This window comes from Buteo buteo, chromosome 14, assembly GCF_964188355.1.
Source record: "Buteo buteo chromosome 14, bButBut1.hap1.1, whole genome shotgun sequence".
Taxonomy (NCBI): domain Eukaryota; kingdom Metazoa; phylum Chordata; class Aves; order Accipitriformes; family Accipitridae; genus Buteo; species Buteo buteo.
The window spans coordinates 688419-712823 of NC_134184.1; the positions used below are offsets into that span (position 1 = coordinate 688419).

Here is a 24405-nt window from a genome sequence, read left to right on the forward strand (position 1 = left end):
TTATCCTTGGTTTAAATAACAATGCAGCATAAAAAAATATTTTAAATAGAGAGTAACATCTTATTTGACAGTGTATTTCAGATGTGTTCTTCATTGAATTGACACTTCTCTCAGTCTGGGAAATTAAAAATAAAAAGGTTAGTTTGATTTTTACTTAGAATCACTATCCAGTGCTTTTCAAGTCTGAACTTGAAACACACAGTACTGCAAAATTTTGACTGCAAGCACCCAAGGAAAAAAAATTGCTTTGTTTTTTTGTTTGGGTTTGTTTCCCCACCCCCCCCCATCCCCCCTCCCCAGTTTGGATGGTTTCTCACTGGATAAACAATGAGTGAAAAGAACAACAAAAAAGGTTTGTTGGCCTTAAATATGCTTTAGGTGGTCATCTTCTGAATAATCCCGTAGATATGTGGCTACAACTTGCTTAAGAGTGGGATTCAGAGTCAGTCTCCTCAATTTTAATAACTTACTTGATAAAACTGAAGTCTTAATCCTATTACATCAAAATCAATGGAGAAAATCCCACTGGTTTCAGTTCAGGTAGGAACAAAGCAGTGCGTTTTTCCCAAATTTACTAACAATGTCCCTTTAACCATAATAAACTTCTCTGATATTCTTAATACCACAAGGAGACACTATCACTGAGAAAAAAATAGCCTCTTTTCTGCCAAAGGCTAATAAAATTATTATTTTTTCTTCACAGAGAAAATGTGGTGGGAGCAGTCTAGGATTTCCACTTTTATTTTTATTTAATTTCAGAAACTCTCTTTAAAAATATCTTTAGAAATTACCTAGCTATCTCCTTGTATTTATTCCATGAATTCCTTTAGGCATTATTGACGATGTCAGCTTCCTCTGAACTCTCTCTCAGAGCTCTTTGAAAGTGCAGAGGAATTCCTCCTTGCTCCCCAGATCCAGACACTTTTTCTTTTCTGAAGCAGTTTGAGAGCTGGGAGAAGTCTGTGTCTCACATATAGTCACTTTTGTACTTAACACAAAGGGCACCTTGAACAGAAAAGCACAAATAACATATTCAAGTTTTGATAGACATAGTCGCTTCCGAATTTTGTATAAAATACAGTTTTACGATAAAAACATGTTATCCTGTTTCTTTTCTGCAAGCAGTTAGATTCCTTCACTAAGAACATAGTTATTTACTTAGGTTTTGCTATTTTCTAGTGTTATTCACTTTAAATACTGATGTACCGAGGTTTACATATATTATTACTGAAACTAGACGTTTACTACACTGTTCAAATTTACGGAAGCACTCCGAACATTTGTCTGATTCTTCTTTTCAGTTACAGAACAGATGAGCAGAGGGCAATAGCCTGCAATGCAAACTGCCACCTTTATCATGATGGTCACCACTCAAATTGTAAAGCTAGTATTATCTGGAGTTTTGCAGTGTAAGAAAGTGGCAGCCTATCTTATAGGAAGATGTAGAAGTCTAAGAGGTAGAAATGTAAAAGATTGATCATGTAACCCATCTTTCTGATAAAATGCTTGTTGTCTACCATTGCTCTCTTCGAACTCACTTTGACTAGAGAAGCTAACCACTTACTTGTCTTTTTGGTATTGCAAAAATAATTTCTGGGCCTAGGAGATTAATGGGTCTCTGAAATTGGCTTTGAAGCTACAAGGAGCTTTTTTTTTTATTTTTTCCTCACAAATTTTGCCTCAAAATTCATTTATTTCTGTAGGCTTTCAATGGAGGTTACCAGAATTTTACCAGTGAATTGTCATTATGAGTGATCAGTAACTTGACAAGACTGGTATTTTATTAGTTAGCTATATAGTATCAGACTCTTGGGTTGTAAATCTTATTTTCTTCACAGAAACCAGTTTAGTCAAAATATGCATCTGATAAAAAAACCCATTACTTACTTTGTCCATGAGTAGTCTATAGAGAGAATATGTGACTTCTCATTTAAATTCACTGCACTCTGATTCATCATAATTTAGCAGTACTTTGAGAGTAGGTTTCATTCAGTGTTTAAGAGCAACTTAGTGTTTTCCAGCTAAGGATCTAGTGTTTTCTAATTAAAGGAGAAGTAAACTTTGTGGGGAACAGCTATAGTAGACTTGCATACCTACCCCCTATGCTAACGATACCATTGATTTGCCTTTTTAAATCCAAAATATTTTCTTATTAGTTCCATCTAAATTCCCTGTTTATTTGTTATCTACAGTATATCTCCGATATCAAGCGTTCAGTTTCTCTACTTTTCAATCTTGCCAAAATCCAAACAGATGTCCTTCCCTTTTTCATACATCACATCCTCAGTTCACATTTCTGCAAGATTTTTCCTTGTGTCTGGAGAATCTTGGGGCTTCTGGATGGAGCAAATTAGACATTCTGTTCTGCTTCCTGGACTGTGCCATGATTTCATATCCATGATATAATAATGAATTTAACAGTTTCAGACTTACAAAATTGCTGATGTCCTCCCAGTGCTCTTCCTTCATCTGTACTTGGAATGATTGTATAGGTTAGGAGTTGCCCGTGCTGCCTTTTTTGAAAGAAATTGCTGCTGTGTCCCAGGAGGGACACTTGTCTTGCTACGCTTCATTCATACATGGCGGAAAGAGAAGGTTCTTTAAAAGGTGATTCCGAGAAGGATCCTATATCTTCGTTCACTGCATTAAGTGCTGGATGGAAAAGTCTCTGTTGGGAGTATCAACAAACAAGCTTTCTGACTTGCACACCTAACCTAACTTCTTAAAGTTAGGTAATGTGAAAGTCTCCCTGTAGCGCGGGTATGACGATCAGGCTTTGGTGTCCCCTGTGCTCCTGTGACACAATGGATTCCTGGCAGTTAGGAGACAGGTGGGGCAACTGAAATAGGATATACCATTAAACTAAGATAAAACTTAATTACTACCTTCTGGCTGTTTTAAAAAATATATTACCTTTTATTGTGATTGAATTTATTAAGTGTTCAGCTCCTGTAAATATTCTAGCAAATTAATTTAGCTCCAGAAACTATCAGTCACATACTAGAGATCTTTATAGGAAAGCAGTTGGTTTTTCAAAACATCAATATTTTCTCTGTCGTGCATGTGAAATTCATTCTGCTGTTTATGTCCAGTAAAAACTAGCCACTGCAGTGTCTATTTGAATTTTCATCTTCTGCCTCAATTACCTTAAGAAGCTATTTTGTAAAAGATTTTAATAAACATTTGAGAAGAATGTAAACCATTTGCAAATAGTTCAGGTGAAATCAGACTTTCATTTAATTTCATTTCATCATGATGGAAGTAAACATTACTGAATTTTATAAATAGTAATATTAATTAAAATTTGCTCATTCGTACTTGTATAGGTATATAAAACTTCCTGTTTTCCCACAAATTTTATAACATAATTTTGATTTTAATCTATTCTGGATATGTTAATGTGAGACTCCTCTGAATTCAATATTAATTCCCATGACAAAGCAAAGAATTGAAAATATTGAACCACAATCTTAAATTAAGGCCCAAAAGAAAGAAAAGACCTTTTTTTAAGAGCAAAATTCCGGAACTACAAATCAGGATAGCATACAGGCAAGTGTGTGAGTAAATTTCATGAGTTTGCACACATAATTTGCACAATTGCATGCACAAATGCATAGCAGTCCTTGAAAAAATGATTGCATCAGCAAATAGTTTGTCAGATGCATACACATTTTCCTGGCTTAAAGGCTGATTCCTAGGTGTTAAACCTCGGTGATTAGCACCTTGGTGCTTGTATTGTGTTCTTCAGCTTGAATTGTGCTAAGTTTTGCTATACCACTCGATTTTAGGATTGCATTTCTAATGCAAATCCACACACCCATGTGTTGCTTTTTATCTGGAAGCATGTATGTCAATCGAAGAAAACAGCGGCAGACAGGCAGGCAGATAAGTTGACAATGGCCTGTTGACGTATTAGGGATAAATTATGTGCAATTCTGAAGATTTTGGCGCTGCTGAGTAACATCAGTAACCAGCTTTGCTGGAAGGAGTTGTACACATGCTCAAAACCTCTTCATTACCTCAACCCGCCAGCCATGAAGTACCCTGGCAGCTGCTATGTGTGTTTGTGAAAAGCAAGATGAAACCTGTATTTACTACTTATTTACTTTTTTTGTTGTAAGAGTATCACATTTTTGTATACCCTTTATTATAGCATAACGTCTTTGTGGCAGTTTTCTTACAATAAAAGAGACATTTAGACATCTCCAGCCGGCAATAGGTACTCTTGTGTTTTGTATTGTGTTTGTGAAGTGGATACAAGTAGAAGTGGGCAGCTTAGGTTGCAGGACAGGTTCTCAAAAAATAATTTCTTGGATCTTTTTTCAGTATCCAGATACTAGCTCTTAACAGGAGAGATCTAAGGCCTGGGACACTTTCTTTCAAGTTAATAGAAAATTTTCCATTTTTTAAAGATTTCAGAAGGCTTTGAATCCAGTCTATTTCTACTGTTAAGACCATGAATGAACTGCAAAGTGCATTTGCAATACTGCAGTTCCATCAGGTCTTCATACTCTCTGTGTTACAACAGACAAAACCAAAACTAATTTTGGAACTACTTACAAAAATTGAGACTTGGGTAAGACTTAACTTGCTCGAAGATACACAAAATGCCAGTCAATCCGTCCTACAAGCTATTGGTGTTGTCACCTCACCCAAGAAGTATCCTGCAATGTTTCTTTAGGTGGAGCTAAGTATATTAAATTAAAAAAAAGTTCCCCATTGCAGTTAACCACAACTTTGTACAAGAGGTGAATGGTGTGTCAGCAATAAATATGTAGCTGAATCTTTATGACCACTAACTGTTATTGTTCTCTTATTGGGAAGGAAGACCACAATGCCAGGCTGGAGATTAAAGTTCATGTTCCTTTCAGCATACCTTTTACTATGAAAAAAACAGGAAAGACTTCAGAGAATGGGAGTTGAAAATATATTTATTTATGTAGGGGGAAGTTACTGAATACTAGAAGATTCTTCAGTTGTATAGACAAAAATGAAATCAACAGAATAACAGTGATATATATATTGTGCTAAATTAACTTGTGGCAAATTTTCTACTGTGTGATCTCTTCAAAACCAGACCAAAGATCTTTCCCTGTGCAACCATTAGCTGGGTGCAGTAATTCCTGTGTAAGTATAATGCCTTTACCACATAGGACGCTGCTCTGATTGATTGTTCTGTTCTCATAAATTAGTAGCTGTTTTTAATAAGTTAGAGAATTAAGTAGTCAGTTTGCATTTTGAAGTCATTTTGAAATTGAGCCTACTTGGAGGCATGCAAGGTACAGCTGCAATTGATAAAGATATCACAGATATCTTACTGAAAAGTTGGAAGCACAGTCTAGCCTTATTTTTCTTTTATTTTCCCAGGTGACAACTTATTTACACAGGACAACAGTTCTTTATATATATATAGCTAGGTATATAGACATATACATATATAATATATACATATTTTACACAACTTAACATTTCTAAAATTATTGCCTCCTTAAAAGATTGATTTGCTTTTCTTCCTGCCCTTATCAAAAAATATGTTTATTTTGTAGTAACAGTTGGATACCATTTTAGCACAAAAGACACCATTAGGTTATATTACATTAATATCTAAGTATTAGCTTTTATGTGACTTGGTAGATATGATACATTATCTCTCTTATCTTATTACACTCCATGCCTCCGTGCTTTGATGGTATGTTACAGTCAAAGTGTTCTGAGTTTTAAGAAGCTTTGAAGTATTTCAAATATTAAGAAAAAGGCAATTACAAAATTGCCTACCACCAAGGCCAAAATAAAATAATGATACAGTTGACCTTCTTCCTTTCTTTTAAAAAATATAGGTTTAAAATTTTTTACAGTGATCAAAGTGAGAAACAAGCACAATACGCTTCAGCTACTCAAAATCCCAGCATAGCTGGGTATACTAGATAAAGTCCTTTTAATATCATTACTGATAGATTTTTTATTTGATTTGCAAAATATAAAATGAGAGAAACCACTGTAATGTCAAACCTATATCTAAACATGATATTTTGTATGCAAATAGACCAACAAAAAGGAAGTAAGGTAATGCTTTTTCACACTAACTTACTTCTCCTTTTTTTTTTTTTTTAAAATGCTGTCCCAAGACTGTAAAAAATATTGTATTGCAGTTTGCCAATTCAACCTATTTTCTTCATTCTTATATTGTTTAAATCTCATTTCTTGGTCATGTCCCTCCATTACCCATACCACTACTTGGGTTTCTAATGCTACTTAAGAAGAGAAGGAATAAAAATAAATTATGCAGACTGTTCTTTTTCCTTGAACTCACTCTTTCCTTAATAATCTGCAGATAAACCTTTCTGCTATGTAATTGAGTAAAACTTTTCTGAGGACCAACTAAATAGAGCTCATTTATCACAGCAGAGTTCAGTCCTGCCTGCAAGGGAGTGTAAGAGGGCGTCCTGTAGAAGTCAATACACTTAAGCCACATTACTAATAGTGGCGACTTCTGATCAAGTAGGAAGAGAGGAGACCTTTCTCCTTGGAAGTCTTATCACTCAGGAGGGAATGGGAAGCAAGTCAGCTCCATGGTGCCAGAATATCCTTCTGTCATCTAACAATGTTAGAAAACATTTTTATTTCAAGGCTTTTGCACAGATCTAGGCACATTTTCCTAGCTATTCTTATGTTTTAGAAAAAAAGGGATGTTATTTACATATTTTTAAAAAGTAATTAAGTGTTTGGACTAGTCCCAATTCTTTAACTTCTGTCTCTGGTTATCCTTTGCAAATATTGTGGATATGATGTTCTGTTTTTCATGTACAAAATCTGTCATTGATGGAAACATTGTAGAAATAGAGCTTATATGGTTCTACTTTCAGGAAAAATATAAACCATTCTGAAAACCTTGTAAGTGGAACTTGAGGATAATTTAGAAGCCCAGATAGCAGTTGTTTATAAATTTGTTACCTACCTACAGTAGTGTGAAGGGTTGTTTCCACAAGTTGCTGAAAGTCAGCTTAAATGGAGACTTCTTTCATGTTGCAGTTGTTTAGGAGGAGAGATATAATCTTTACTAAGGCTGGTTATAGAAAATGAGACCTGTCTGTGATAGTCTTACTCCTCAGAAATTTTTTAGGAAAAAATCTTCAAAAAAAATGTTAAGGTTTTCTTCACAAAGGAACAAGATACCTGTGAAATTGTGCAGAAGCGCATGCAGATCTTGTTTTTGGAGAGGACATCTGGATCAAATGGTACGGTGAACTGATGCTACACTGGAGGGTTGACATGTAAAGTAAACGGGTTTGTCACGAGAGGAAATCACAGAGAAACCACCTGTTAACGGAAATGCTGCTGCACTGCCACAGATACAGATTTATAAAGGCACTTAAACTGATACTAGGTCAAATTTATTGGTCTAAGTCCAAGACTATAATCTCAAAACCACATACTTAGCTTCTAGCTTCCTAAGATTCTTCTGCTAAATTCACTGTATGCTTAAGGATCATCAGTTCTTGTACAGAAATAACTGTCCCGAAATCACTGAGCAGCTCAGTACCTCTTTTGTTTTAAGATCCTTCAACCAGATGTGCATTCTCATTTCTTATATATCCAGAGGGATGTAACATAATTGGTGCACTCAGATTTTCCTTAATAAACATTGACATGACTGAGTGCTGTACAAGGTGCACTGGGCATGGCCATATTAATTTCACTTGTGCTTTTAGAAGGAGCACTACTATTGGAGCTTGTCCAGTAACTGCAATTACTGCACTAATCCAGTAATTGGGAGAAGTGAGTTCTCTGCCTCTGTCACCTATGAGGTGATTCTCATACCCTTTTCTTAACCCTTTGCCTTTAGCTGGGCTGGGGTATATACGTGTGTTGTATGCTCACTACTCTTTGTGCCACTTTGAGTAATAATGCTATCGATAGTAACAGTAATAACCCAGATTCAGACAAAAGCGAAATGCTTCTGTAATTTGGTAGTTAGTGCACACTGGGAAAAAGAAGAGGGGTCTAGGTCATGGTCTTCACTGCAAGGCTTGCTTGCGTGTTTTATGGGGTGTAAACAAATCTCAGAGAACAGGTTGAAACTGCATAGATACAAAACAAATTGTCTATCAAAAGAGTATTTGCAAACTGCTCTGTGTTTCCCTGTACTTCACCGTGCTTGAATTTGTTCATTATGTTGTGGTGTTTGGACAACAGGAATCAAATCAATTGCATTTTTGTTTTGATTGGGTTGTTTGGGTTTTTTTTTCATTGAGGCTGTTACAGACTGTTTTAACTCAGCTTCTGTGTGTCTCTTGAAAACAAGTTGAATAAGTACCTGGATAGATACAGTTAGAAAAAACTATGCCTTGTATCATCTGCCTGCCGCACAAAAAATAGGTCACATAGCAACTTTATCCTTAGTTAGAATACAAAGGCTGATATTGAGAAATGTTAATCACATCTCAACTTCTTTTTCTTCTTAATTTTGTGCTCATCAGTTTTATATAGATCCTGAAATGAGGATTAAAAAGGTGCTCTAAATCATTCATATTAACTGAACATTAATCCTTTCTCGGCTTCCTCAGAACATTTTTCTTTCTTTATTCCTTCCTTTATACTTTCTTACTGCTGTCTCTTCTTCAGGAAAGTTTTCTCAAATGATGTTGTCAAAGGATCTGTGTTCTTTGTGCCTACCTTCATCCTTTTGGTTCCCATTTAGCAGAACATTTGCTATGTGTTGGGTATCAATGCTCTACAAACCTTCAAAGAGATCCCAGAGAGACTGTAGTAAGAGATGTTCCCTGGTCTGAAAAGCTTACGGTCTAGGTAGGCAAGAAAGAGAAGAAAGGTGTAAAGGAAGCATTACTAGCTATATTTTTATGGAAAGGGAGTTGAGTCTCGGGTAGTCTTAGAAACTTGCCCAAGCAATACAGAACGTTACTCAGAACAGAGACTGTAAAGTCATCTCTTACATTCCCTTCTTACCCAGTTCATAAAAAGCAAAAATCTCAGTTCTGCTTTTTCAACTAGGTTCACATGACCAAAATCTGAAAGATGCTGAGCAACGTCTCACAAAACTAATTCCAACACTTTCTCACTTCTTCCTATTTTTTTAGAAGTTGATAGCACAGTATGTAAACAGTATGTAAACGCTGTGGCATGATAGAGATTTCACTTTCTAGCATCTATGAGGTTGTTCAGACTCTTCTACAAGTATACATAGACTTGCTTTTTATGAATGAACAAATAAGTGATCCCAAGAAAACGAAGGTTCCCCATGGTATTTTTTTCCAAGTTTGAAGACTTATTTACTCTCATTCTCCCATATCTCCAAAAGTCTCTATTTCTTTTCCTGAAAATTCTGTTAGTCATCCCAAATGCAATGTTTTTCCTGACTCTGCAAAGAGAGTATAATAAAGCAAAGGCCAAAGCCAGAATGAGGAAAACAGCAAAAGTGAACACCTTGGAACTTTACACCAAGTAGTGCAATGGAAAAGAACTATAATATGAGGCACAAAAATGCATTCTTCCTTTTCTTCTTTTTCACTACATTCTACTTAGAAACTTCAGGTAATTTTGAGGAAAAAATCACTGGGATTTACTACTGCATTGCAGATTTTATCTTAGGATATTTGAAGGTGCTATTTGTTTTAATTCTGTTTCCTTCAATATAACAGATACTGCCATTTCCAAGGAATGGTTATTTTCTGGTTATCACTCAGCAGATTTACTTTATGGCACTCAGTAAGCTGTCCTTTTGTCATGGCTTTCAAACAAATTGTGTATACACCTCTTCACTCATGCACACATCAAAAAAAGCTAGCTAAAGCATATAACACAGCGTGCATTGCACTACCATATACTGGCCTGATCCCACTGGGGCAGTACTTTCAATCATAAGTGGCCTTGTTGACTTTTATAGGTTTATCGATTTTCATAAAGTTATGGAGGAACGAATTTCTAGGGCTGAGATCTAAAATAGTAAGAGGTCTTCTAAGAGTACATTGAAGCTTTTGTAGCCAGCTGCCTAAGGGTCACAACCATCTGTTGGGAATATTTACTATATACACGTGGATAGCTGGTCTCTTTTTCAAACTCCAGTTTGCTGAAAATGTGAACCAGATTTTCAGTCTTGGCCCGCTGTGATTATTGTGCCAGCACTGGAAACTAGTTTTGTGCCTTGTAAATGTAAATGTATCGGATTCAAATACTGACCACAATGGTCTCTTATTCATACAGTATTCATAAAAACACCCAACCCAACCCAACCCAAAACCTTGGTAGATCAGGTGGTGTAAAATTATTCAAGCAGCTGTCTGTCCTTTTGCACCTCCTCCTTGTTTCCCAAGCTTACTTCCAGATCTTCTGTTTCTTCTGATTGGTTGATTTCACGTAGCTTTATATATATGAACAAATGTTTCCTCACCTGATTTTCAAATCAGAGTAATGCAAAGGTTATCTTTACTCCCTGTGGACAGATCCATAAATTCCCTGCCGATGAATAAGTAGGTTGTAATTTATTTTCCTTGTGAGTTCACGTAAGCTCCAAGGTGACTGGGGACACAGAAAGCTTTCTCCTCACTGATGTTTTTGAGCATCAGATGGAGACATGACACTTTCCAACTGTGGTATGTTATTAGAAATGTTTGCCCACTCAATATATAATAAGGAACAGGAAGGAATTAATATAATTAATCAGAAAATCTGACTGAAATTGAAGTTTGGGGGTTACCTGTGTTGTTGCACCTCTTTTTTTTCTTTTTTTCTGGTTTTTTTCCCCCTCTGCCTCTCTGCAGAGAAAGTGTTTAGTTAGGATTAGTGCAACACTGCTCCTGTCAGGTAAAAATATCTCTGATGTTTAACACACAATGAGCTATCTAGCATAGACACTTTGGGGGCACTTAGAAATGTAAAAGGTGCAACTTGCTCATGTGGATGAGGAATTCAGAGTTGCCCAACAGATGCCATTGTTTATATGGAAATCATAAAACCAGTGGTCATGTACTAGATTTCATACACATTTAGGTTAGCCAGTACATTTTCAGGTATTTCTTCTTTATCTTACAATTTTTAAATTTTTGTTTGTTAATATTTGACAACTTAGATCAATCATATATGAAAAGGTGTATTATTAATTTATTTTTTATTCTAGTGATTATTCATTCTACTTTGTTGGAATTTTTCCATGTAATCTGTCACATTTCTGAAAGCCCTGTAGCAGTGGTTTTGCACTGAAATGAAGAATTTATATATTGCCTCAATCCTATAGGCATTAAATGATAATGGTCACACATATTCCAGCTACACACTCAGTTTTTCTTAATAGAACATTTGTCATGAACTTGACATAAATTAGCACTGTATGTGAAGACCTGCTTTACAAAAAAAATGAAGTAAGCATGATTTTTATTTCAGCAATTAACATATTTGCTGACAGGTAGTTTTAATTATGTCAAAAATGTGTTCAAACTAGTATTAAATTTACCAGAACATCTCATCTAGGAAAAAGAAGAGAGTCACAAGAGTAAGTTGTTTTTCACTCCTACTCTCTTTTACTAATCAATAATGTGAAACACTTTCAATATAATAACTGAGGAAGCCTGACACTCCTTGTTCCAAGTCTAAAATTTAAGAATAGGCCTTAATCCACAAGTTAGGAAACACTTCTGGATTGTCAGAGAAATGTTTTGAAAACTGTCAGCTGCCTAATTTGGCCCAGACATTTGAACAAATCACTACAGTTCTCACCTGAAAGCCCTAGCCTGCAGTTGTGAAGTAGGCTGGGATGGGTCTTCTTGTTTTGCTCCTGCTGGAGCAATTTCAATTCTATAAAACTCTTCAGTGTTTATGCAGCGAGAAAGCAGAAGAGGGTCGCTCAGTTAGCACAGATTGGTTTTGAAAGAGAGCCAAGACTGAAAGCATTCCCCTCTCAAAAATAATTTGAAGCTCAATGTCTAGAATATTCTTGTAGAGTATGGGAGATGTAAGTTTCAGGCAGAAGAAGAAACCGAAGCTGGGGTTTCCATAACCTCCGGGTTTCTGTAAAATGAAAGAATATTACATTTCCAGATGAGTATTTCTTCTTTTACAAATACCCAGTTGTTTCTTTCCAGCTTGAATAGCATGCTATGTTTGATACAAAGGAAGCATTTTCAAATTTTTGTGTCTCAGGAAAAAATACCCACAACATTTTAGTGTTCAGCCTGAAATGCTTATTATATATTAGATTTTACTTTTTTTACCTGCCAACAGAAGTATCAGTTTGAACAACGCTAGATCAGACTGCAGATGTGCTTGTGTTCTAATGATTTTCAGCATCCAGAAATCACTTGCCTTTGACATGCATCACAATCCATTTGTTCTTATAAAAATTATCACCTAGAAGCTTTTCTAATACAATGCAATGTATTTACATTGCATAAAAGCTACTATATGAATGCAAATTTTGAAAATCCACAAAACAAAGATAAAGTTATCAGTTTGACTTCTGATGTTATTTAAAGGTTAAAACAAGGTAGGAAAAAAAAGAAAGAAAATAAGAAAAGAAATTGAAATACTTTCAAAGCAGGTGAGCCTTTTAGATTTGCTGTCTTCTACATTGACTACAATGAGATCCACATACTCCAAAGCTGACAAAGGAAACTTAAATATTTCAAGTGCCATCACCCAGCAGTAGTATGTTTTAGAAGTCTTCTGAAAATTTCCTACCACTTAGAGAGGGGAGTTCCATTATGATAAAATGTACTTTTTTGTCTTCCAGCTTATCTACACTATGAAACAATTGCAATTGTATGTTGTTAGGTATCACTGAAACCTTTTTGTTCATAAACTGACTTTTCATTTATTTCCATCTTAAGGTAATTTAGGTAAAACCTAACCCTATAGTAAAAAGATTTCAATCTCTTGCAGGAGAAGTTGAAAGGTTTTTTTGAAAATAAATGCTAGATGGAATATTATCTTCCCTGCTAAAGGGTATCTTTGGAGAGAATAAAGATACAAAGCTTTATTTAATGTTTGATAAATGTCCAAAGTGATTTTTCCCTCCTTAATACACGGCAGTAAATTGAAAGCAGTGATATGGGGCTGACAGTGTGCTAGGAAGAAGTAACATCCCTAAAAGCAGAGGTTTCCTCTAAAAATATATCTGTCTCGCAGAATCTAGCTCTGTCCGTGAACACGTACGCTTCATGAGTAGAGGTTAGCTCTGCCGTAGGAACGACCCTAGCAGAGAGGTGGTGGGGAGGAGAGGACCCGCAGTAAAGATCCTTCCGAGGGACAGGGGCAGGGGGAGGTTTTGCCAGACTTCGTGGGGCACTTGTCCGGAGGCTGGAAGGACCTCGGGACTTAGTGGTAGGGAATGCCCTCAGGAAGGAAAGATGAAGATTGAGGGCTAGCATCTGGATGTTGGGGGTCAAAGTTCTGTGTGGTCCCAGCTGTGGAAGAAACATGTGGCACTGCAGCTGTTAAGGGAGCGTGCTGCCCGAGCACCCACGCACCGGTCCGGGGGTCACACGCAGAGACCACCCCAGGCTTTACCTGCTCGCACCAGAGTTCCTTCGCAGTGGGCAACTCCAGCGAGCCGACGGGTGCCCGTCCCACTCCTCACACCCACGCACCCACCCTCGGGTACTTCTTCTCCCCTCAGGCTCGACCCTAGGTTCTCTGAAGCAGAGTCTCTAATCAAGGCCTTCAAAATAAAAAGCGTCATTTATTACATCTATGGTGCACAGATTCGGACAGCTCGAGCTGGGTGCCCCTGGAGAGGGACCCCAGACACTGAACTCCCTGGGCAATTACACCCTCACAGTCCAAGTTCCTGCCCCTCACCCCGTGGTCTGGTCCAACAGTAATATTTGGGTCTGGGGTCTTCTTTTCTCTCACTGGGTCCTTCTTCTCATCTCTAGGCGGGTTCTGTCTCTTTCCTGTTTTTAGGCTAGTGGTTACTGCGTCTCCTTTTCCTGGCTCAAACTGGCTCTGGGGCTTGCCGAATCTTCTTATTCCTCCAATCAGAGGTCAACGTGAAGTAAAAGCACTAAGCAAGCTATGAGTTCTGCTTTATCATGAATGACTACTTTTAAGCAGCTAAATAAAGTCCTCAAAGCCCTCCAAAACATATTAACAGCCTCTATAATTTATATGCATTCCTCACCATCTCATCCCGTTATTGCCACGTGCTGTTTACGTCCCATTCAGGAGTGGTCCGCATGCTCGTGTAGCTCAGCTTCACCACCTTCCACAACGCTTATGCTGTACGGAGGGGGATGTTTAGTGAATACAGTCTCTATTTATTTGTCTTTCTATTCTTTGCATAGAAGTTAAGCTTGAAAGAAAAATTCTGGTCATGGCTTGGCTTGGCTTCTATTGTATACCGTAGTGGTTTATGAAGATAATCTATCTATCTTACTAAAACTTTTTTGTGTTTAAAAAACCCTACAAGGATAACAAAGACAGGAAAGAAAATTGAGAGGGAGGGAAAGAGAGCAAGAAGAGAGCAAGGTAAACCAAAGCACCATTTAATTAAAAAAAAAAAAAAAATTGAAATGAATGGGCAAGAGTGAAAAACATGTATATGTCTTTATTTTAACTGAGGGAAAGATAAACTGGAATACAAGTAAGGTAGCGGTATTAACAGTTATTACTGTGATTTCAGTGCTTTGTTTTGAAAAAGAGGAAACCTCATCTGCTTTTGCCATTCACTAGTTTAGAAGAAAATGGAAAATAATGGGAAATTATAATAATAATTTGAATATCCCTGACTACGGATGTTCATAATGATAATAATTCCAGAATTTTGGAGGAGTGTAAGTGAATATATGTGTAGACCCACTCACACATCTATATTCATATATACACAGATAAGTACATACTCTTTATTTATGTATACATATTTCATGCACACGTGTGTATGTGTGTTTTTATAAATGCATACACATTATATATGGATATTCTGTGTTTGAATACTGTCTAATTTTGCAGACTTGAAATTTATTCATGAATTAACTTCTGTATTTGTAGACAGATTGGGTACAAGATATAAATATTTATATGTTTGGAAGGTTTGTGATGTAATGGAATATTATGGTTAAAAATAAATAGCAATTTTTTTGACAGGAAAATAGGAAGAATTAGACAAAGAACAAGAGAGGTAAGAATTTGGTTGAGATAGAGTGTGTCCAGGAGTGTGGGTTGTGGTACCATTCTCCAACGAATATCCCCTGAATTTGGGAATAAATAGCTTAAGGTTACTGTGAGTTATCAAGTAATGACTCTGTAGCTTAATTAAGGTTACTTTATTGTTTTAAGTGTAGTTTCATATTCAAGATCTTAAAGTAATGGGGTAAAAAAGAAAAAAGTACAATAGTTTTTGGTTTAAATTATTTGAAAGGGTTAACCTGTCCAGAAAGATGAAAATAAATGTACCTAAGGAAATTCTACAGTATTTCAGTCCTCTTCTGATCTGTTAAGGACACCTCACAAATTGCATCACCTCCTCAAATTTAAACACATCCTCTGCCAGGCTTGGGAGCAGAAAGAAGGCAGGCTGAACACCAGTTTCTCATTACTCCCTTTACGGATTCTTGCAAAGGTGATTTTCTGAAGTAAACACTTGGAATCATTTCTAGAACAAGTAGCATAAGTGCGAGCTATGCTTCGCATTCCCAAATCTCTTTTGTTCGTATTATTGAAGCGATAATAAAGTAAGCCAAATCCATTGGTTCTCTACATGCTTTTTGTGTCCCTTTCTGACCGTCATTGTCCAGCCTCCTTATGACTCCTTGCATTAATGCTTTTAGACCTCTGATGCCACTTTACTTCCATGTTCATCTTCCAAGGCACAGGGCTGTGTTGGTGGTGAAAAGCTGAGGTGAGAAGAAAGCTCACAGAAATGTTCCAGGCAGGTGGGGAGAAGTCCCTGCACCCCCAATGAAAGACTGTGGCTAAAACTGGAATTTTGTCCATGCGGCCCAAATACCCTACTGGTGTAAATGATTAATTCAAATGATCAATCATTTTCTATGCTTTGCCACTATTCTTTAACATACACTGGGTATGGTTAATGAAGTACTGTCAACAAAAGAAAAAACTGTCTTCTGCCTCGGACACCAATACTGTGTGCTTAGCTATGTCTCATATCACCTTTCAGTTTTAAATTTCAAGAGAAGACAACTTCTTTGCATGGTTGCTGTTTTGAATTTCCAAGATCAGCCAAGTTGGCAGATATGCAAACCAATTTAATTCTGCCTGGCACCACAGTTCTTCTTTTCCTGGCCCTCAAAGGCATTCTTTGAAAGAACTGAATCACAAGAGCAAAGATTACTCACTGCTGGACAACCGATGTCTTGTCTGGAAACAAATGTGAGTGTGCCTGCTCGCTGTTAATCAATGTAACACAGAAAAATAAATGATCAAAATACTTGAGAGGCTTGAACGTAAGGAGTAACCTTCAGATCTTAGTAGAATGTTCAGCCCTCTTCCCAAATATGGCTCAATGGTCATAACGTTGTTTCTGATCTTATTTTCGTATTTCAAGTATGCATTTTTACAAATACATTCTTTAATCATATTCATTATAAATGTGAAAGCTCTGCTTGATGTTGCCACTGAGCTAAACCAGTGCAGACAAATTGAAAACCTTTATTATACCCCTCTTGTCTCAAGAGGGCCACTGTGGCAGCAGTTGACATGATTTGAATCACTGAAAAGTTACTAGCTGTGAAAACAGAATTTAAGTAAAGAATGTTTGCTGCATGCTGTGGAACTACCACTGCCTGAATTCTAAATCTTTGTTGGTTCTCTCTGTTACCATGGAATGACACTGTGTTTGATAATTTGTATTTAAAACTGAGCGAGTCAACAGTTCTGAATTAAAAAAAAAAAAAAAAATTAAAAAAAAGCTTCAGAATGGGTAATTAACATTCAATAAAAGCTGATCAACAGCAGAGTTATTCTGCGGCAATTGCTTTTAGTTACTATATCTTAGATTCCCAGCAATCACCCTGAAATTAAATAAAAGGACTGAAAATTTAAGCAAATCTAATAATAAAAAATTGCCAGTTATATATAAGTATTATACATAGACTCAGATTCTGACACCATACCATGCATAAGTAAGCAAAGCAAAGCAAATTTTAAAAAATAGTAAATATCTTGCTATTTGTCTGCCTTTCTATAGTTTGAGGTCTAACATTTTTCACAACTTCAATAAAAGTCAAGCTAGAAAAGAAAGAATAGAATAAGATTATATTGGTATGACCAGAATTTAACATAAATATTTTACTGAGATACTATTGAACTGGGGGGCGGAGAGGGTCAGAACTACTCTTTATGGAAATTTACCAGTTCTTATAATCAACTGGATGTTGGGGAAGTCTGTTCGTAGGATAAGGGCAAATAGGGAGCTAGAGTTGTTTGAGTCCTTCTAAAAAATGGAATGTAGGACATGTTTCAGGTTACTTACAGTCCCAGTTTGGTAAAGCATCCTTCAGAAGTTGTATTTGGGCATCAACTAAGTTTTCCCGACTGTGAACAAGAGGTATGTTCACGTAGTCAGCTTCCACCTTTTTACTTCTTCCTAATCATCCCCAGCTGTAGGTGAGGCAAGTCCCAGGTTTCTGAGATCTGTGTAAGGACTGGGAGTTTTGCTTCTTCATGGGAACGTTGTAAAGATAAATTTACGATATTTGGAAAGCACTGAGGTCTGCATTCATGACTTAGGCTTCCTATTCTTGCTCTACCTCTTGCTTGGCCATGGCACTGAAGCTCTTTTCTGAACCTACTGGTCATGATAAATTGTAAATACAATGACACAGAGGTTAGGTAGGTACTGAAAAAAAGTGGGCTACAAAAGGATACCATGTTATCCTGCCATAAAAGAAGATGGCAAAAGCATACATCTGCGTTTTTCTGTTCAACTTCTTTCCACCATAGCTACAACTACAGTGAGATGTTGAGAATGTTGGCTATGCCACCAGGAGAGCTGTATCACTCACTCAGCACAATGATGAATTTATGAAAGTAAAGCTACACATATAGGTTCTGCAGATAAGTTTTAGTCCTTCCTGGTGAGGAAAAAAAGTGTGAGAACTTTGTGAAAGACTTATATGTGATGTGTAGGAAGTTATAAGCCTTCCCCCTCATATTCTGAAGTTAACCTTCAAATTTGTCACCTGCTTTGAATAACAGTCAATTGACAATAGAAAAAGGAGACCAGCTAGTGTTCTATGAAGGAGAAAACAAAGTGAGATTTAATATCATTTTTCTATTTTCACTGAAGATCTGAAAAATTAGGACTTAAATGATTCCCAAGGATGGGAACAAATGACATTTAATGCCTTTATTTATAGACATTGAAAAAATCTCAGTGGAGAGAGTGATACCTATATAATAAAAATGCATGTGGGCCGTTTAGCAAAATATCTCAGGCTTGCTGGGATTAAGTAATCTTATGTTGAAATCCACTTTTTATCTTGTATAGATGTAAAAAAAGTCTTTTTTCTTCCTTCTGACAAAAGAGAGTAGCAGCAAAGTAAATCACAAGAAGCAAAATATGTGCTATAGTTCAAGCAAGTGAAACAGGGATGGCACAGCCTATTCACTCTACCCATTCTAGCTCTCAGCACAGTAATAATTGCTGTAGACACACCTCTAATAGCACTTTCCCTTTTGCATGTTGCTACAAACCATTTGTAAATTCTCAAAACCAAGCGGTATGTAAAAAAAATAATTTGTGGTTGTCATCTCAGAATCAATTTTTCCCTTGTGCCCATAGTGAAACTGATTACAGGTTATATAAATGCAAGTTTTATCATGATAGCAGAACAGAACTGATACAGCATAATAATTTATTCATTAAAGTGTAAATGAGCAAATTATAATAAGAGGTAGTTGCATAGTTTGCTCCTGCTACTCTTGTTGTAAATCTAAATGTGTGTATTCAAAACTGATGGTTGCCCAAGAAAAAGCTTTCCAAATCTTTTAATTTTAATCTGTTCTGCCTTCCTTACAACAGCGGTTACAATATTTTATTAAAGAGATATCAGTCTTCCGCAGTCATCAGATGGTGAGAGCTCATTAAAAGCCATCTGAGTGGGAAAGGAACTAGGGGCAGGGAGAAAGGAAAGGGGGAGAATAAAGCTGCAGATCTGCTGGATTACTTGTGCTAAAATTCATATGGGACTTATTGGTTGCAATATACTTTAATTATCAACAATATTTATTAGTAGCCAGCTTAAAACACTATCAAAAAAATCAATTTTTTTAAAATTAATTATGGAAACAATGTAAAAATAAAAAGTAGCATAAACATCAGCATTTTCTTTTGGTTTGAGCTTTAAGATTTTGATATATTTTTCCTTATAGAGCTACAACAGTCATAAACTGACTTGCAGATAAGTTTCTATTGTGTTTTGTCCCTACTACATAAACATCCAAAATTTATTGAATGGATACTAGCTTCAAGATTATTAGGCCAAGTTCTAGGGGTTGAGTTAAAAAAAATTAAAATTAATTACTCATGAGATATATCAGTAATAACAAAGAAAAGCAGTTGGCAAAGACAGGCAGTGTTTCTGTTTGTAAAAGAAGTTACAGAGATTCTCTGTTGACATTTCATCAGTGTCCCTACCCATGTTTGGCAGGTGAGAGTAACAGACTGAACAAGGGGAGTTATTTGTTCCCCAGTTCTTATACCATCCCCTGAAATTCTTTTAGGTTGCCCAGTGCTGATACAAGAATTTACCTCCAGGAGAAGCCCTGTGAACCTGTATGGAGTTATAGGTATGATCACACACTAAGAAATCCAGCATTTTATCACTGCACCTCAAGAGCAACCCCATTTATTTTCCTGAAGGGCAAAACAATTTCATAATGCTTTTTATGTCTCAATAGCAGAGGGGAAAATAAATAAACCACCACACACAAAAAAAACCAAAAAACCAAACAAAAATAACCCCCAAACCCCTGGATCAATTAATCCTTCATAATCCTTCATAATAGGAAAAACCTGTTCCATCTGAACATCAGCAAAGACTTTTTCACTGTGATGGTGGCCGAGCAGTCTCCCTCCTTGGAGATGGTCAAAAGCTGCCTGGACATGGTCCTGGGCAACCGGCTCTAGGAGGTCCTGCTTGAGCAGGGGGGTTGGACCAGAGGACCTCCAGAGCTCCCTTCCAACCTCAGCCATTCTCTGATTCTTGATTCTGTGATAAAGGGAGCAAAGAAAGCCTCATTTCTTCTGGTGTTTGTAAAATATGACTAAAAGTATTGTTCACATTCATCTAAGCAAGGATACTGTTAGTACATGAAAAACATCCAGCTTCTTGCATTTGATGCTTGGACTTAATTGGGGGCGTGATGGGGAGAGGCTGTAAGTACCAGAGGTTTGTCGCTGGCAAATATTAGGAGGGAAGCACCATGAGTTTATAATATTAATCACAAAGGCAAAATCTGCACTGTGTATTCCAGTGGGAATTCAAGCTGCTCTTTGAAACGTTCTTTGGCTGGGGTTAAATCATGACAATTATCTTTCGTGGACATTGACAACACTGCACCAAAGATAATGTCTTCTCAGTGCCTTATAAAAAGCCATTAATATTCTCCCAAGTCTTTAGGATAACTTTGCCTTTATCTTCAGTTAACTTTGCCTTTTTACAGGCTGAACTGCACTTGAGGTACTCTGTCCAGCTAGTGTAATCAAGCCTTTCTACAGATAGTCATTACCAATAAAAGAGCTAATAGTAAAATTATTGTTACTAGTCTTTAATTGCATACCTGTAACTGTAAAATTTCATCCTAGTTCACCTATGCCTCTTGAGGACACTCAGTTCCTCCTACATAGTATTTCTGACTCTCCGTACCCTCTAGCTTAACATTTCCATGGCCTGATGTCATCAACAGAATTACTATGCCTCTCAACTCTGGTCTTTGAGTAATCCCACTAGTAGCATCTCTCCAGTCTTCTGATTCGTGACTCCTCACAAATTCATCAGTGTTTGCTCCAAGGTGGGCGGTTGTGGTTTTGAGCAAGATTTGGAAAACAGGAAAATGCAGAGCTGCGTAGCTGAAACTTTGATTGATCGTGCTCTGATCATTGCTTTGTAATTCTTGTGCTACTGCTCTGCTTTCCCAGCCCAATTAGTGCTTCCCCATGTAGCACTATATCAATGCTTTACTGAAGTCTCTGTAGATTAGACTAACCACTAAGATTATTTGGCAGATGAGTTATCAAAGATAAATACAATCAGTCTGACATGATCTACCTTTGGTTTAATTTCATTCTCCGTTTACTTCAATGAGTTTAAATGTTCTTTTCATTTGATCTGCTTGATCTAAGATGTAAATGATCTCCCGAATGGTTGATTTATCTGCACCTTCTCCCCCAGTAGGCTGACTCCAAATTTAGAGTGATTGCTGTATCTGAAAATGTCACCCTGCAGTAGCAGCCCTCCTGGCTGTTCCACACCTACAGACCACCTCAAACACGCACATCTCTGCTGCTATCTGAAGCCAGCCAGAGTCAAGCTCGTAGCTGCTCTGTTTTAATATGGTAATGGGATGTTAAAGATTTATCTGCATCAGTCAAGCAAAAACATTTAAGTGTCACTGTTGTCTTTATAAAAGGTTAGAAAAATTGTCACTCCATTAAAAATACAAATGTAAAGTGCACTTAAACACTGTCCAAGTTGTTGCGCTGATGAAACTTAATTACCTGTTGTCCATGAAATGTAACACGCTGCAGAAAAAAACTCAATCACTAAGGCACAGTCAACACTGTTCATGCATTAACCAAATGCATAAACTGGAATGTTAAAGGACTTTCATTCTGTCCTTGTTTATACGTTCATCACACCAAAAAGGAAAATATTTGTGTACTGGTCTGTTGTGGTTTAACCCCAGCCAGCAACTAAGCACAATGCAGCTGTTCATTCACTTGCCCCTACCCAGTGTGATGGGGGAGAGAATCGGAAAAAAAAAAAAGTAAAACTCATGGGTTGAGATAAGAATAGTTTAATAGAACAGAAAGGAAAAAAATAATAATTATAATAATAATAATAACAATAATAAAATGACAATAATAATAACAAAAGAATTGGAATATACAAGTGATGCACAATGCAATTGTTCACCACTCGCCAACTGATGCCCAGTTAGTTCCCGAGCAGCAATCCCCCCCAGGCCAACGCCCCCCAGTTTATATACTGGACATGACGTCACATGGTATGGAATACCCCTTTGGCCATTTGGGTCAGGTGCCCTGGCTGTGTCCTGTGCCGACTTCTTGTGCCCCTCCAGCCTTCTCGCTGGCTGGGCACGAGAAGCTGAAAAATCCTTGACTTAGTCCAAACACTACTGAGCAACAACTGAAAGCATCAGTGTGTTATCAATGTTCTTCTCATACTGAACCCGAAACATAGCTACTAGAAAGAAAATTAACTCTATCCCAGCTGAAACCAGGGCAATAATGAAAGAAAAGCAGAGATGCTTCAGTTCAGCCTCTCCAAGTTCTTTATCCATTGAACTACTGAGGAGTGTAATGCCCACTGAAGTAACTGGTTTCAGTGTAAATGTAAGGCCTAAACAGGAGTTAGGCACACAAATACCTTACAGGATCCAATTCTAAATTTTGTACTTTAGCAAGAGAAGAGCTGAGAATGGATATGACTGTTTTTTCTAAATCCTTCAGGGACATAAACACTTGTGAGGAAGAAGAAACTTGTACACAACAGGTAATATTGGTACAAAAAGAAATAAGTACACACAGGTCATGAATAAAGCTAGACTAGAAACAGGTTTCTGACCACCAGAATAACAAAGTTGGGTGGGTGGGGGGAGGCAGGGACAACTACCTTCTGATTCAAATAATAGGGGCGAACACATTTTGCTACATTTATGAATAGGATTGCAAAATATGCTGGCTCGTAAAAATAGGGCTTTAGATCAAACCTATTTATGGCCTATTTATTTTGGTCTAAAAACATCTGGAGAGTGGTTGTGAATGTCACTAGTCCTAAACATATCTGATATATCGCTATGTTAAACCTGATCCTTGCTTGGAGCTCAGAGGTGCATGGAAAGAAATTTCACTACCTCTTGATAATGTCCTAAGTCTCCGGTTCTGTATAAAGATGAGTTGAATCTTAAATAAAAGCAGTAAACTGAGAACAGGGTTTCTCAGGGTTTGTGTTGTTTCTCTTTCATATGAGAAATTACTCTTAACAATTGTTGAAAACATCATCCAAAAAATCTGCATGTCAGCAAATTAAAATAATTGTGCATCTGGAAAGTTTTTCTGGATTAAGATTGCAGAATTTCTTCTGTATGTTTTATTTTCACTTTCTGGATCAATTGCAGCATAATTAAAATAATTATTCAACTGTGACTTCTTTAAAAAAAAAATAGCGTTGAATATAATGAAAGAATCCCTAAACATATCTATGTAACTTTGCTGCTGCTACAGGTGTCATTCTTGTCTCCTACAGCTTCTGTAGGGGCTACAGAATTGCTAAGGCCTCACTCCTGGAATAGGTCTTGCGGGACATCTCAACAGTTCGCCTTAGTCTGAAGCAGTAAAGTGCTCCCCTAATCCAGAGCAGTGGCAAAGACACTTCTGCTGCTCTGGGTCACGTAAGACAAGAGTCCATCTGTTTTACATCTTCCTTTTCTTTTCTCTATGAAGAAAGTGGCATAACACTGTCACGTTTTGTCCTACGCTGACTTGGTCTGTGAGCTATGAGCCAGGTAGAAGGCATCTGCAGCTCAGGATCATTATAAAGGACTTTCTGTGAAAAACCATTGTAAATAGGAAGGAAGGAAGGAAGGAAGGAAGGAAGGAAGGAAGGAAGGAAAGGAAGAAAGAAAGAAAAAATCTGGCCACTGTGATGTGTTTCTGTCAATATTATTTGGTTGATGCCAGAGTTTCTTCTGCTTCAAGGGCAAGTTCATGCAAGCATGCTATTACAAAACCAACTCCAAACACTTTCGCTGCTTTGTGGTAAAGTGCCACTGCGGGGATTGTGCAAGGTTTGTGGATTCTTAGAAAAGAAGCAATTAAAAATGAATTTGAGATATTTGGAAGCCCGTTGATTGGGACTGAGATTGGGATAAGTAATAACTCATCCTTTTCTGCTAAAATTTATGTCCCACTGTGCTGTGGAATGCCCTTGGCTAAATGGAAGTCTAGTCTCGGGGAATTTCCTCAGTTTGACTGTTGAAATGGTACCACTGTTTCAGGTGTGCACTCTTCTCTATGGGCCCCATAGCATCATTTCAAGCAGGAGTTGGGGTATTCCTACTCCAAATGAATGCATCAGTTAAAGCTCATTAGCATTTTGCAAAAATATAGCAGAAGTATGTTAATAGGAAGGATTCAACAGCTTACTTCGAACAAGTTTCACTTATATAATTTTTCTTTTACAAAAGCAAATCAAA

General features: G+C 37.1%; 1 protein-coding gene across 1 annotated transcript in view; it reads left to right on the plus strand.

Annotated features, from left to right (window-relative positions):
• The window catches only part of NALF1 (NALCN channel auxiliary factor 1), a 476996-nt gene that overhangs the window by 348607 nt on the left and 103984 nt on the right, over positions 1-24405 (plus strand). The window lies entirely within an intron of this gene.